General features: G+C 32.3%; 1 long non-coding RNA gene across 3 annotated transcripts; it reads left to right on the forward strand.

The window, feature by feature from the left end:
- The first annotated feature begins 853 nt into the window (after nt 1-853).
- On the forward strand, nt 854-5,138 carry LOC129320942 (uncharacterized). Of its 3 annotated transcripts, XR_008595859.1 has the most exons (5): nt 854-1,090; nt 1,207-1,259; nt 1,376-1,829; nt 2,651-4,451; nt 4,867-5,138. It is a non-coding gene; the product is annotated as an uncharacterized LOC129320942 (long non-coding RNA). The 3 variants fall into 3 exon arrangements; XR_008595860.1 differs by lacking the exon at nt 1,207-1,259; XR_008595858.1 differs by lacking the exons at nt 1,207-1,259; nt 1,376-1,829.
- The last annotated feature ends 6,818 nt before the right edge of the window (nt 5,139-11,956 follow it).

An 11,956-nucleotide genomic window follows, 5' to 3' on the forward strand; every position in this document is an offset into this window, starting at 1 on the left:
TTGGTTAAAACATACAAAACTCTGTTAAACTTTATAATTGTTACACAAACCAGCTCACTTTTAAAGTTAAAAATTAACCTTCCTAATCTTTTATTTTATTTTATATCACAGACTCTGATATCTTTATTTTTTAATTATTAATAGAAGTTATTACATCATATTAAGAAAAAAATAAAGCAACTTATATGACATCCTAGGTAAGTTAACAATAACTTTATAAAAAATTTATCAATATTTTTCTATTATTAGTGGTGTATGTTTTTTTTATTTTAAAGGATAAATTTTTATTTAAGTGATCCCTCCTTAAATTGTGTTGAAAAATAATTAAAATATTTTTTTATGTAAGGTGTCTTGTATATCTCATTAATTCAATATGACGATGTCTCTTAATAAGATAAAATGGTAGGGAGCTTTTAAAAAAATAATATAAAAAGTTAGTAAGATTAATTTTAAATATTTAAAAGTGAAAAAAATTATGTGTAACTGTATTCAAGTTTAATAGTGTATTGCATACTTTAGCCAATAAATTTAAGGTGACATATGATCAAAAAAAAAATTAAATTGATTTATTATCGTACGAAGTGAAAATTAGTACTCACACATATATTTACGAAGGAAACCAGGGTTATAGTAACTTTCTAAACAAAATGATAATTTTATTCAAAGACAATAATATTAAATATTACAAAATATGATTAACTATGAGTTTAGTTCTCCAATGACGCCCTCGCAGAAGAAACCCAAACCGCCATTACAAAGCAAAACCCGGAACTGATATTAAATTATTAATTATTGTAAAAATAAATATATTATTAACTAATTAAGCTCATAAAAATAAGGCGGCAGCGCCAATCTTAAGCGTGAGCAAACCCTAATCCAACGGTCGTTTCAAAGCGCTGACCTTTGCGGTGCGGGTCTTGCTGCTTCGCCGAGTAGGCTCATGGTCTCATCATCGTCTCCGACGTGAAGTTGAGGAAGGTCTGGATGCTCGAGCTTTTCTCTCCCTAGCGCCTTGTACCCTTGAGACCCGTTCGAGAGGACGAGATCACCGCCATGGTTGAGTCCATCTTCAAGGACTGCACAAATCCTGGTACGCTATTCGTCCTTGTTACTTCTTGTGGGTCTATATAATTTTGGTAGCCTAGAGATGATCTGATTATTCTTCCACCGCGCTGTGTTTTGTGCTCTCCTCTCTACGAAACAGAGGATAAGTAGAATCAAGAGAAAACGCCAGAACCCAACAACTAGAAGTCGATCTGGTACCTTCATCCGAGTACTCAACAACTAGAGTCATCTCCCCTTATCCTTTTAGCTTTTGTCGGTCGAGTAGCTTATTCGAACGTTGTGAACTCAGCTGTGCTTCTACGTTGTCTAGGATTTCTACGGACCACTATCCAAGGACCGAACTCGTTCCCCATCGGTACTTCCATTGGCCTTCCGTTCTTTGCAGCAGGATGAATTCACGGCGGTTTATCTTGTGGCGATGGTGCCGGATTTGCAATTTGCGTTACATTAATGAGACAGATCCATTAGTTCCATTTCCGCTTTTTCCCCAATTTCCCACGCCTTCTGCGAGGCAAAACCTCGCCATAGTACACTTCGACACAAGAGAAGAGGACCGGGAATAGCGAATGCAGGCACAAGAGAAAGGGTAATTTACCTTCTGGGATGAATTCTGACAGCTCTTGCCGAAATCTAGTATAGCCATGAGCCTAGATAGAATGGGCGGGGGAAGAAAAACTAGGAGCGAGCTACAAAATAGGGGGTTGCCAAAGGCCATCTCAATAGAGCCATTTTGTCATTGAATCGATGGAGGGAAGACTCCTTCGGTAGGTGCCCCTGACTCTTCCTGTTTCATGGATGAGATCTTAACAGCCATTGAAAGATTCCTAGTTTCAGTCAAGCGTCGGGTACTTTTTGTTGAGGAAATAAGATAACTTTGGTACTTTACTAATATTGCACAATGCTTGGTTGATTGATTAGATTCCAATTTTGACCCTTCATCTACACTTACAATAATTCATAAATGTGGTATGGTAATGGGTTTAATGGACTTTTTACTAATCGGATTGCGGGCATAAAATGGGCATCAGTATCAATGTATAAAAAATAGTATCTCTGTTAAGTTGCTCGCTGGTTATGATTTGCGGAGTTTTGTCTCTTGGATCACACACGGTTCAGAGAGAAAATGTCATATTTAGGGGAGAAAATGTATGGTGAGATTTTACACACACGCACACCCCATTGTTTAGAAGTACTAGTAGTAATTATAATTAAGTATGGTCTGGGAATTCGAAGGGGATGGGGAATTTCTTACAAGTTAAATATGGGTTTTGGGATAGTGACGGTAGTATCCCACCTATACCTTACTCAGAATCAGAACCTTCTTGAGGGGTGATGTGGTGGTGGGATTTACCTGAGTGTAAGTGTGTATGATTATGTGCTTTATTTTTATACTTGATATACATTAAATGTATTAAAATTCAATGATAATTGCATTTTTTCGTGTCTGTTTGTTAAAGAATTCTAAAATTCAATTTCCTGTTTATTAATTACTTTGGCTCGTAATTACTATATGTGAATATAGAGGATTCTTCTTTTATCAAATCAATTATACAACTTGATGGTTTCAAGAATTTTATACTTCCAGGTTGTGACTGGGCTGGAGTTTGTTCCTTCGTACGCAAAAGCATCATTGTTTTAGCAGTCAGTTGAGGAAGATAGTGACGAGGAGCTGGAATTTGCTGACAATAATGGTGGTATTGTTAACTCTTCATGAAACTTCTGACTTCCCAGTGTGTTTTTTCACTTTTTTAGTTATTAATACTATCGGGATTACAATTACTGCAAAAGATAGTAAATTAATCCTATTGGTGGCTGATAGTGCAAAGAAAAATAAGGGTCAGGGACCTTTTTTTCACTTCTGTTAATAAAAGGTGAAACATGAGTTGGCTTGTAATTACTGTAAAAGCCAATCTTAGCCATTTTCCACCTTTAAGTGGGTGGCTAATTGACATAGTTTCACTGCTTGTGACATGGCCAATTGGTTTGAGGGATGATAGCAGAGAGCGAATGCATGGTTTTGAGGGGATGGTAGCATGTCCTGTTGGTTGCCGATGTTATGTGTTTTCCTTGTTTGACAGGGACATGACTGCGTTGAAGCTCAACAATATAGTGCCTCATTTCTCAATGAGTTGGCCGTGAAAATTTTCTTTGATTCTTACAGAACAAACTTTAGGTTTCCTTCTCTGTGTGTGTGTGTGTGTTAATGTACAATTTGATTTTTCTATGTTACTACATCTGTATCTGTCGTCCTGAAAGTGTGAAGAAGTGTACACTCCAGCAAGCGAAATAAAAATGGGTAGAAAGGAAGAATTGAGGATATGATATTTATGTTCAACTCAAATCGATTGTTAAATAAAGTTATCCTTTCTACCACTTTGTAGAGAATTTTCTTTTTGGCGTAATATGGTGCTTTTGCTTATTTTGATGTTGGCATGCCATGATGCTTTGCCGAAACTTCATTGTTAAGAACTTGAATGTATTTGGAAGATCAACTATGGTGTCTGCTTACTATGGCATCAAGGTCGGTGACTTGCAGGGTTAGCATCATCAATTGATATTATTTGTCACTTTTGATGTTCTTTTTTCATGGCAGATACAGAGTTCTTTAAAGGTCTGGTAAGGATATCCTCTGGTTTTCTGCATGTAGTTTATGATGCATCAAGAGGATCTTCCAGCTAATAACTTCTATACCATCTGATACGCATTTATCGAGGACAAGAAAATGAAAAATGATTTTTCTATTGATGATGGCTTTCCATTTAAATTGATTTCCGATTTGATTCTTAATCCAATGATACTTCCATTTAGATTGTTTGTAATTGTAGTTTTAAAAACTTTCAAATCTAAATCATCAAATTCAATCCAATGGTTCACAATTGTAGTGGTTTCTCCACCCACTAAGTGGAGAGAAACCACCTCCCTCGAACCACAGATATTCATTGGCTTTGGCTTCTCTTTTGATCTTTTGGTTTTATTATCTCTTGTGCTTTTATAAGGAACAGAACCATTTGATCATGAGATATCCTGAACATGTTTTTTTCCACTTACATTAACGATGAAAATCTAACCAATGGTTCACTTGAATCTGCAGGCTGCTAAGGAGAATAGAACCTCTTTGCCTCCAGCAGCTTTGTTTGTTATCAGATATCATTCTTTCTATAGTTAGAATGTTCTCTAAGTCCTATGTACCTGGTCAATGTTTTCCTTTTTCGTTCTTTGTTTTTTTTTTTTTTTTGGGTGTGATACATTGTCAATGTTTTCTATTCTGCAAGCAAATGTTTTTACATTAACACACTAAATTTTGCAGCTTTGCATAAGGAAGGGGCGTACAGATACTTGATGAATGAAGAAGACATTGAGAGTCTGAAGCGGGTCAAAATATTCAAGTAAGCTTCTGATAATCTGAAAGCAGCTTTTTAGTCTGTGATTAATTAGATCTTGCCAGGTTAACATGCTAATTTTAAGGCCTTTACTATCAATAAGAATGAAAAGCGATATATATTCAGGAGCACCACTAACTTAAAAAAAAAACTACACACCTGCCATGACTGACTGCAATGGGAAAACCGGCAGATTTGATCAACTCAATCTCTGTTTGAGTATTAGGACTAAAATGTGAATTTTATCAAGAATAAAATCAAATTGATGATAGTAATTTTTGAAGGGGGGGCCTAAATGTGTGTGGTTAACAACTTATTGTAGGAGTACTTCGTGGCTTTGTTCCCTAACCATGTCCATTAATGATGTTCGTCATTCTTCAAAGGAGTGTTTTTGCTAATATTGAAGTTTGTGCATCTACAGCTTAAGCATCACTATCAACGGATGCAGACTAACGGTGACATGCGTATTTCAATGCCCATACTCCCTCTGATCCTAGTAATCGGGCATTTTAAAGATCATTCTACATGGGTTTAAGATCTGTAGTTTTTGAAATTATAAAAATCACTTCAGGGATCAACTAGAAAAGGTCTATATTATCTGCATTTGGTATCTTCTACTCCGCATTTTTGTAATAGAGATGTCTTATTTGGTACATTATGAATGTGGTTTATTTTAAAGTTATTTGCCTTTAATTATTGTCCATGAAAAATAGTTCCCCTTCAAAATTAGTGCTTTAAATTTTAATATATTTTTGATTCTTGGTGTTGCATTTATTTAATATTTAATGTCTAACTGTTAATTTATAATTAATTTTTGAGCTCCTTTTTTGGCCAAAATTAACTTTTGAGTTTCTCAATAATAATATCTATATTCTTTAGCCAAAAATATATGTTCTATTAAAACATGATTTATGCAACGCAGCATTGTTAATTCCCCCCCCCCCCCAAAGATTTTGAATAAGCAGTCATTAAAACAATATTTTTCATTTAGAGTCCATTAATCTTATTCCTAGCAACAAGGTGAGATATAAAATTGATTTATTATCATAACAAGTGGAAAATTACACACACACAGACTTTACAAAAGAGGCCATGGCTTTTGCACACACATGCTCTTTTTCTTTGGTGGCTTGTCAAGGTAATGAAGCTGTTAATTGGTTAGCACTGATGGGTTGTAGAAAGATGTGTTCATTTAGATGGCTTTTGGAAGCTACATCTTCTTTATTCAATTTATTACATATTGATTTAAGGATTGCTATAGGTTTTAATGTTAATGACTTTTATGATTGTTGGAGCAGAACTGGAATTGGTTAGTCTTTTTGGTAGCTGTTTCTTGCTGCTGCTTCTTTTTTTCCCCCTTGCTTTCTCTTTTGTGAGCTTGTGTGTTAGTTTGTATTTAGCTTTTTTTGAGTGTTTTTTTGGCTTCAGTTATTGGTGTTTGTAATTTTTTTTTCTGTGATTAATAAAATTGGCTCTTTTTCTAGTAAAAAAAAATAATTATGATATTTTTATTAAAAGATAATGATATTAGATAATGATATTAAATATTAGTAAATATAATTAATTATGAGCTTAGTTTTTCAATTACTCCCACGTAATTATGAGTTTAGTTTATGTAATCTTTTTATTTTATTCTAATGATAATTGTCTTTTACCCAAAAAAAAGGAAAAATATACTTGTAAGTCCTTAAAGTTTTACTTAATTTTGAATTAAGTTCCTGCAGCTTGTTTTATTTTAATGAAGCCCTTATAGTTTCATCTATTATATATATTGATTCTTGAAAGTTAAAATTAATAATGAATTATTAAATTTTACAAAACAAAAATATTCTTAGAGTTTGCAGAAAATTTAATTTAATATTTAGCCACAATTGAAAAAAATAGATTTAATTCACTATTTATATTTTTATTATAATTTTTTATGAAAACTATACATGTATAAAAAATATCTAAAAGACATTATATAAATTTTGAGTTATAAAAATTAAGTAATTAATTCTAAAGTCATATAATTAAAAAAAGTATAAAAGAAAAAAATGTAAGAATTTTAAATTTTAAGAATTAGAAAAATTTAATTAATGAAATTATAAGGATTCAATTAAAATAAAATAAATTGTAGGAACTAATTTAAAATTAAGTAAAATTATAAGAACTTGTAAATATATATATATATATATATATTTTTAAAAAAAATTACACCCTCACAAAAAGCTCAAACCATCATTTCAAAGCTGACCTCAATATAAAATTATTATTATTATAAAATATTATTAATTATGCTCATAAAAAGAAGCCAATTCCGTAGCGCCAATCTTAAGCAAACCTTAATTCCAACGGTCGTTTCAAAGTGCCGACCTTTGTCGTGCGGGTTCCGTTGCTACGTCAAGTGGGCCAGAGAGGTGCTGAAGGAGCACGATCAGCAATTGGCCGGCGGCCAAGTTTATCACAGACAGCAAGGATCTCATTCGGCTGATTATGGGCATCACTATGTGAAGGTGAGGATGGCCTAAACGCTCTAGCTTTTCTGTCCCAATCGCCTTGAAGCCTTGAGACCTATTCAAGAAGACGAGGTCACCACCATGGTTGAGCCCATCTTCAAGGACACCACAACTCGTGGTATGCTATCTTTCCTTGTTACTTCTTTTAGATATGTAATCACGATTCACAAAGAAAATGTCATATTTAGGGGAGAAAATGTAATACGAAATCGATATTTCTATAGTGAGATTTTATATACACATGATTGTTTAGAAGTACTAGTAGTAATAACAAGTGCGGTCTGGGAGTTCGAAGGGGATCGAGATTTTCTTACAAGTTAAATATTGGTTTGGGGATAGTGACCGTAGTATCCTACCTGTTCCTTACTCAGAATCAGAACCTTCTTGGGGGCTGATTTGGTGGTGGCATTTATATGAGTAACAAGTGTATAACTAAAGCCCTTAATTTTGTCGTATGATCACGTGCTTTATTTTTATACTTGATATACATTTGATGTATTAAAATTCAGTGAAATTTGCAATTTTCCGTGTCCTTTAGTTTGTTAAAGAAATCTAAAATTCAATTTCCTGTTTATTAATTACGTTAACTATTAATTACTATATGGGATTATAGAGGATTCATCTTTTATCAAATCAATTATTCAACTTTAGCTAGCCTTTTTTCTTTCTCTTAAATCCATGTCTTGCGATTTTTTGAAGCATCAAATGTAGTACATGGGAAATGACAATACTTTTTTTTTTCCTTTCCAAAAATACACGTCGTCGCTTTTTTACTTGAACTTGCATTTGTAATGCACTCCTACTAGGCTTAGTGATGTTTGTATCATTTAATATCTAATCAAAATGTGCATAAATACAATTATTGGGGTTTACCTTTGATCTTCAGCTTAGTCTTTCCATGTCTTTGTTGCTTGTTGCCCCTGTACACATACATATATGTTTGGAAAATTTCTCTTGTATTCTCATTTACAAAGCTTGATTCCCATTACATCATCTGTCACTTGTTTTGATGGTTCTCATACAAATGTGAGAGTGTTTTGACTATTTTGAATTTAAACATGGATTATAAATGTGGAAATATTCTGATGGTTTTGAATTCTTTAACTTTAATTGTAAACGTGGGAATGCTTTGATGGTTTTAGATTTTTTAACTTAGAATTTGACGGTTCTTGTACAAATGTGGGAATGTTTGAATCGTTTTAGATTTTTTAACTTAAATTACACATGTGGGAATGTTCTAACTATTTTGGGTTCTTTAATTTTGATTACAAATGTGTGAATGTTTTGACCACTTTTGATCCTTTAATTTTGAATACAAATGTTAGAAAATTATGACCTATAGAAATGTTGGTGTAACCCTTTTGGATCCTTGAAATGGGAATACAAGTGTTGGAAAATTATGATTTTTGCAAATGTGAGAAAATTGATCATTTTAAATCTTTGAACTTGAAAGGCAAATGGGGTAAATTTGTGACCTTTTTGTTAAAAATACATATTTGACTTTGTAAATGGCCCTTGAATCGTTTGATACTTGTTTTGAATGTTCTTGCGAGAAAAGTGGGATCGGTTAATACTTTTGAACTTGACTTGTTGAGTTGCCTTATTTTTTCTTTACCGTCATGTCTTGAGATTCTTTGAAGTAGCATATGTGGCATATATGATAAATGACAATACTTTTTTTTTTTGAAAATATATGTCCTTGATATTTTATTTGAACTTCCATCTTCAATGCACTTCTACTAGGCTCATTGATATTTGTATCATTTAATGCTTGATCTAAATGTACATAAATATAATAGGGTTCTACTTTTTCTCTTCAGCTTAGACTTTCCATATCTTTACTATATGTAGCCCCTGTACATATACATATTTGTTAAATCTTTATTGTTTGTGCACTTGCAAGCCTTGATGCTCATTACATGATGTGTTGCTCATTTTGACAGCTTTTATATAAGGGTAAAGGGGCAAAAATACCCACAAAATAGTCAGCAATGGGCACCCAGTATCCTAAAGTGACAAAAAGGACAAAAATATCAATAACGTTATATGGATGGGTGCAAAAGTAATCAAACGGTTAACTTTGACCATTAAATACTGACTGTGCATGCCACGTGTCAGTCTTTGCTGATGTGGACTAAAAAGGAGCAAAAATACCCATGAAGTCATCGGCCAGGAGTAAAAATACCCATAACGTTATCAGAATTGGTGCAAAAGTGACCAGTACATTCAATCCCTTAAATGTTGACTATTTAGTTAACACTTAAGTAGAAGTTGACTATTTTTTTACTGATATAGACAAAAAATATTTCAAAATAAATTTTTACAGATGTTGATCGATTATTGTATGAGTACCTATAATGTTACTTTAATAGGTGCAATAGTGACCAATCTGTTAAAATAAATGCTATATGATTTTTACCACGTATCTCGCCCCTTTTATTTCTCCTTATTTACTCATTTTTCTTGTTTTTAAAACTTGAGATTTAATATAGTAAGATAGGTTGTTCAAAATCAAAGATCAAGATTGAGCGCATCTAACTTAGGAACATTGTCACAACCTTAAGCAATTGCATTCATGATAGATTCAAAATTTTTAAATGATTTTTGCCACTGTAGCAAAAAAAAAAAACAAGCAATTTAATTTGATATTCAGTCAAAATGACATTTTCTTACATGATATTCATACAATAACCGATTAACTTTCAGAAAATTTTATCTAGAAATATTTTTTGTCTACATCAATGAAAAAATAGTCAACTTTTTCTTAGTTCTTCGCTAAACGATCAACATTTAAGGGATTGGATGTATTGGTCACTTTTGTACTAATTTTGGTAATGTTATGGGTATTTTTACTCCTAGCTGATGACTTCGTGGGTATTTTTACCCCCTTTTTAGTCCACATCAGTAAAGACTAACACGTGGCATACACAGTCAGCATTTAATGGTCAAAGTTAACGGTGCTAAGTCAAAGTTAACGGTCTGTTACTTTTACACCTATCCATATAACGTTATGGGTATTTTTACCCTTTTCATCACTTTAAGATACTGGGTGCCCGTCGCTGACTACTTTGTGAGTATTTTTACCCCTTTACCCTTTATATAAATATGAGAATGTTTTGACTATTTTGAATTCTTTAACTTGGATTACAAATGTGGGAGTATTCAAATTGTTTTGGATCCTTTCAATTCGATTACAATGTTGGGATATTCTGATTGTTTTAGATCATTTATCTTGGATTAGAAATGTGGTATACAATTGTGGAAATATTTTGACTGCCTTATATCCTTTAGCTGTGATCACAAATTTGGGATTATTTAAACAGTTTTTGGATTTTTTAAATTTGATTACAAATGTGGGAATGTTCTAATCATTTTGAATCCTTTAATTTAGATTTTGACAGCTCTTATATTGAGAATGCCTTGATCATTTTAGATCTTTTAAGTTGGATTACAAATGTGGGTATGTTCTTACTAATTTAGATTCTTTAACATCAATTACAAATTTGAGAATGTTGTGACTATTTTAGATTCTTAACTTGAAATACAAAAATTGAAAAATTGTGACATGCACAAATGTTGGAAAATTGTAAATGTTTTGGATTCTTAAAATTGGAATGCAAATGTTGGAAAATTATGACTCATGCAACTGTGGGAAAATTGACATTTTTGGATCTTTGAACTTGGAATGCAAATGTGGGAATGTTCTTGTCATTTTGGATTTTAAAACTTTGATTACAAATGTGAGAATTTTTTTTGGATCCTTTAACTTGAAATACAAAAGTTGGGAAAATTGTGACATGCTCAAATGTTGAAAAATTGTAAAAATGTTGGAAAATTGTAAATGTTTTGGATCTTTAAAATTGGAATGCAAATGTTGGAAAGTTATGACATATGCAAGTGTGTGAAAATTGATATTTTTGGATATTTGAACTTGGAATGAAAATGTGGGAAAATTGTGATTGTTTTGAATTATTGTATTCAAAATAGAAAGTTTCCTTGTAATTTTTTTAAATCGTATGTTTGACTTTCTAAATAACCCTTGCATTGTTTGATATTTGTTTTGAATGTTCTTGTGGGAAATGTAAGATTGATTAATAGATTTAAACTTGACTTGTTGAGATGCCTTATTTTTTTTTTACCTTCATGTCTTGAGATTTTTTGAAGTAGCATATGTGGCATATATGAGACATGACAATACTTTTTCTGAAAATATATGTCCTTGCTATTTTATTTAAACTTGAATCTTTAATGCACTACTACTAGGCCTATTGGTGTTTGTATCATTTGATGCCTAATCTAAATGTACATAAATGTAATAGGGGTCTGCTTTGTCTCTTTAGCAAAGACTGGCCATGTCTTTGCTACTTGTAGCCCCTGTACATGTACATAATTGGTAAATTTCTCTTGTAGGTGCACTTGCAAGGCTTGATGGTGATGTGTTGCTTATTTTGATGGCTTCTATATAAATGTGAGAATGTTCTGACTATTTTGGATCCTTTAACTTGGATCACAAATATGGGAATATTTAGATCATGTTGGATCCTTTAAATTTGATTATAGATGTTAGGATGTTTGGATCATTTTGGATCTTTTATCTTGGATCATAAAATGTGGTATACAAATGTAGGAGTGTTTTGACCATTTTATATCCTTTAATTAAGATCACAAATTTGGGATTATTTGGATTGTTTTGGATCCTTTGAATTTGATTACAAATGTGGAAATGTTCTGACTGTTTTGGATCCTTTAACTTGGGCTACAAGTACGAGAATATTCTTATCATTTTGGATCCTTTAACTTTGATTACAAATGTGACAATTTTCTGACTATTTTGGATTCTTTAATTTGAAGTGCAAGTGTTGGAAAATTGTGACATGCATAAATGTTGGAAAATTGTAGCTGTTTTAGATCCTTAAAATTGGAATGCAAATGTTGGAAAATTATGACTTATGCAAGTGAGGGAAAATTGACATATTTGGATCTTTGAACTTGGAATGCAAATATGATAAATTG

The sequence above is a fragment of the Prosopis cineraria genome, unplaced genomic scaffold, assembly GCF_029017545.1.
Source record: "Prosopis cineraria cultivar Desert tree isolate PC_DT_omini unplaced genomic scaffold, ASM2901754v1 PC9, whole genome shotgun sequence".
In the NCBI taxonomy this organism is placed as follows: Eukaryota; Viridiplantae; Streptophyta; class Magnoliopsida; order Fabales; family Fabaceae; genus Prosopis; species Prosopis cineraria.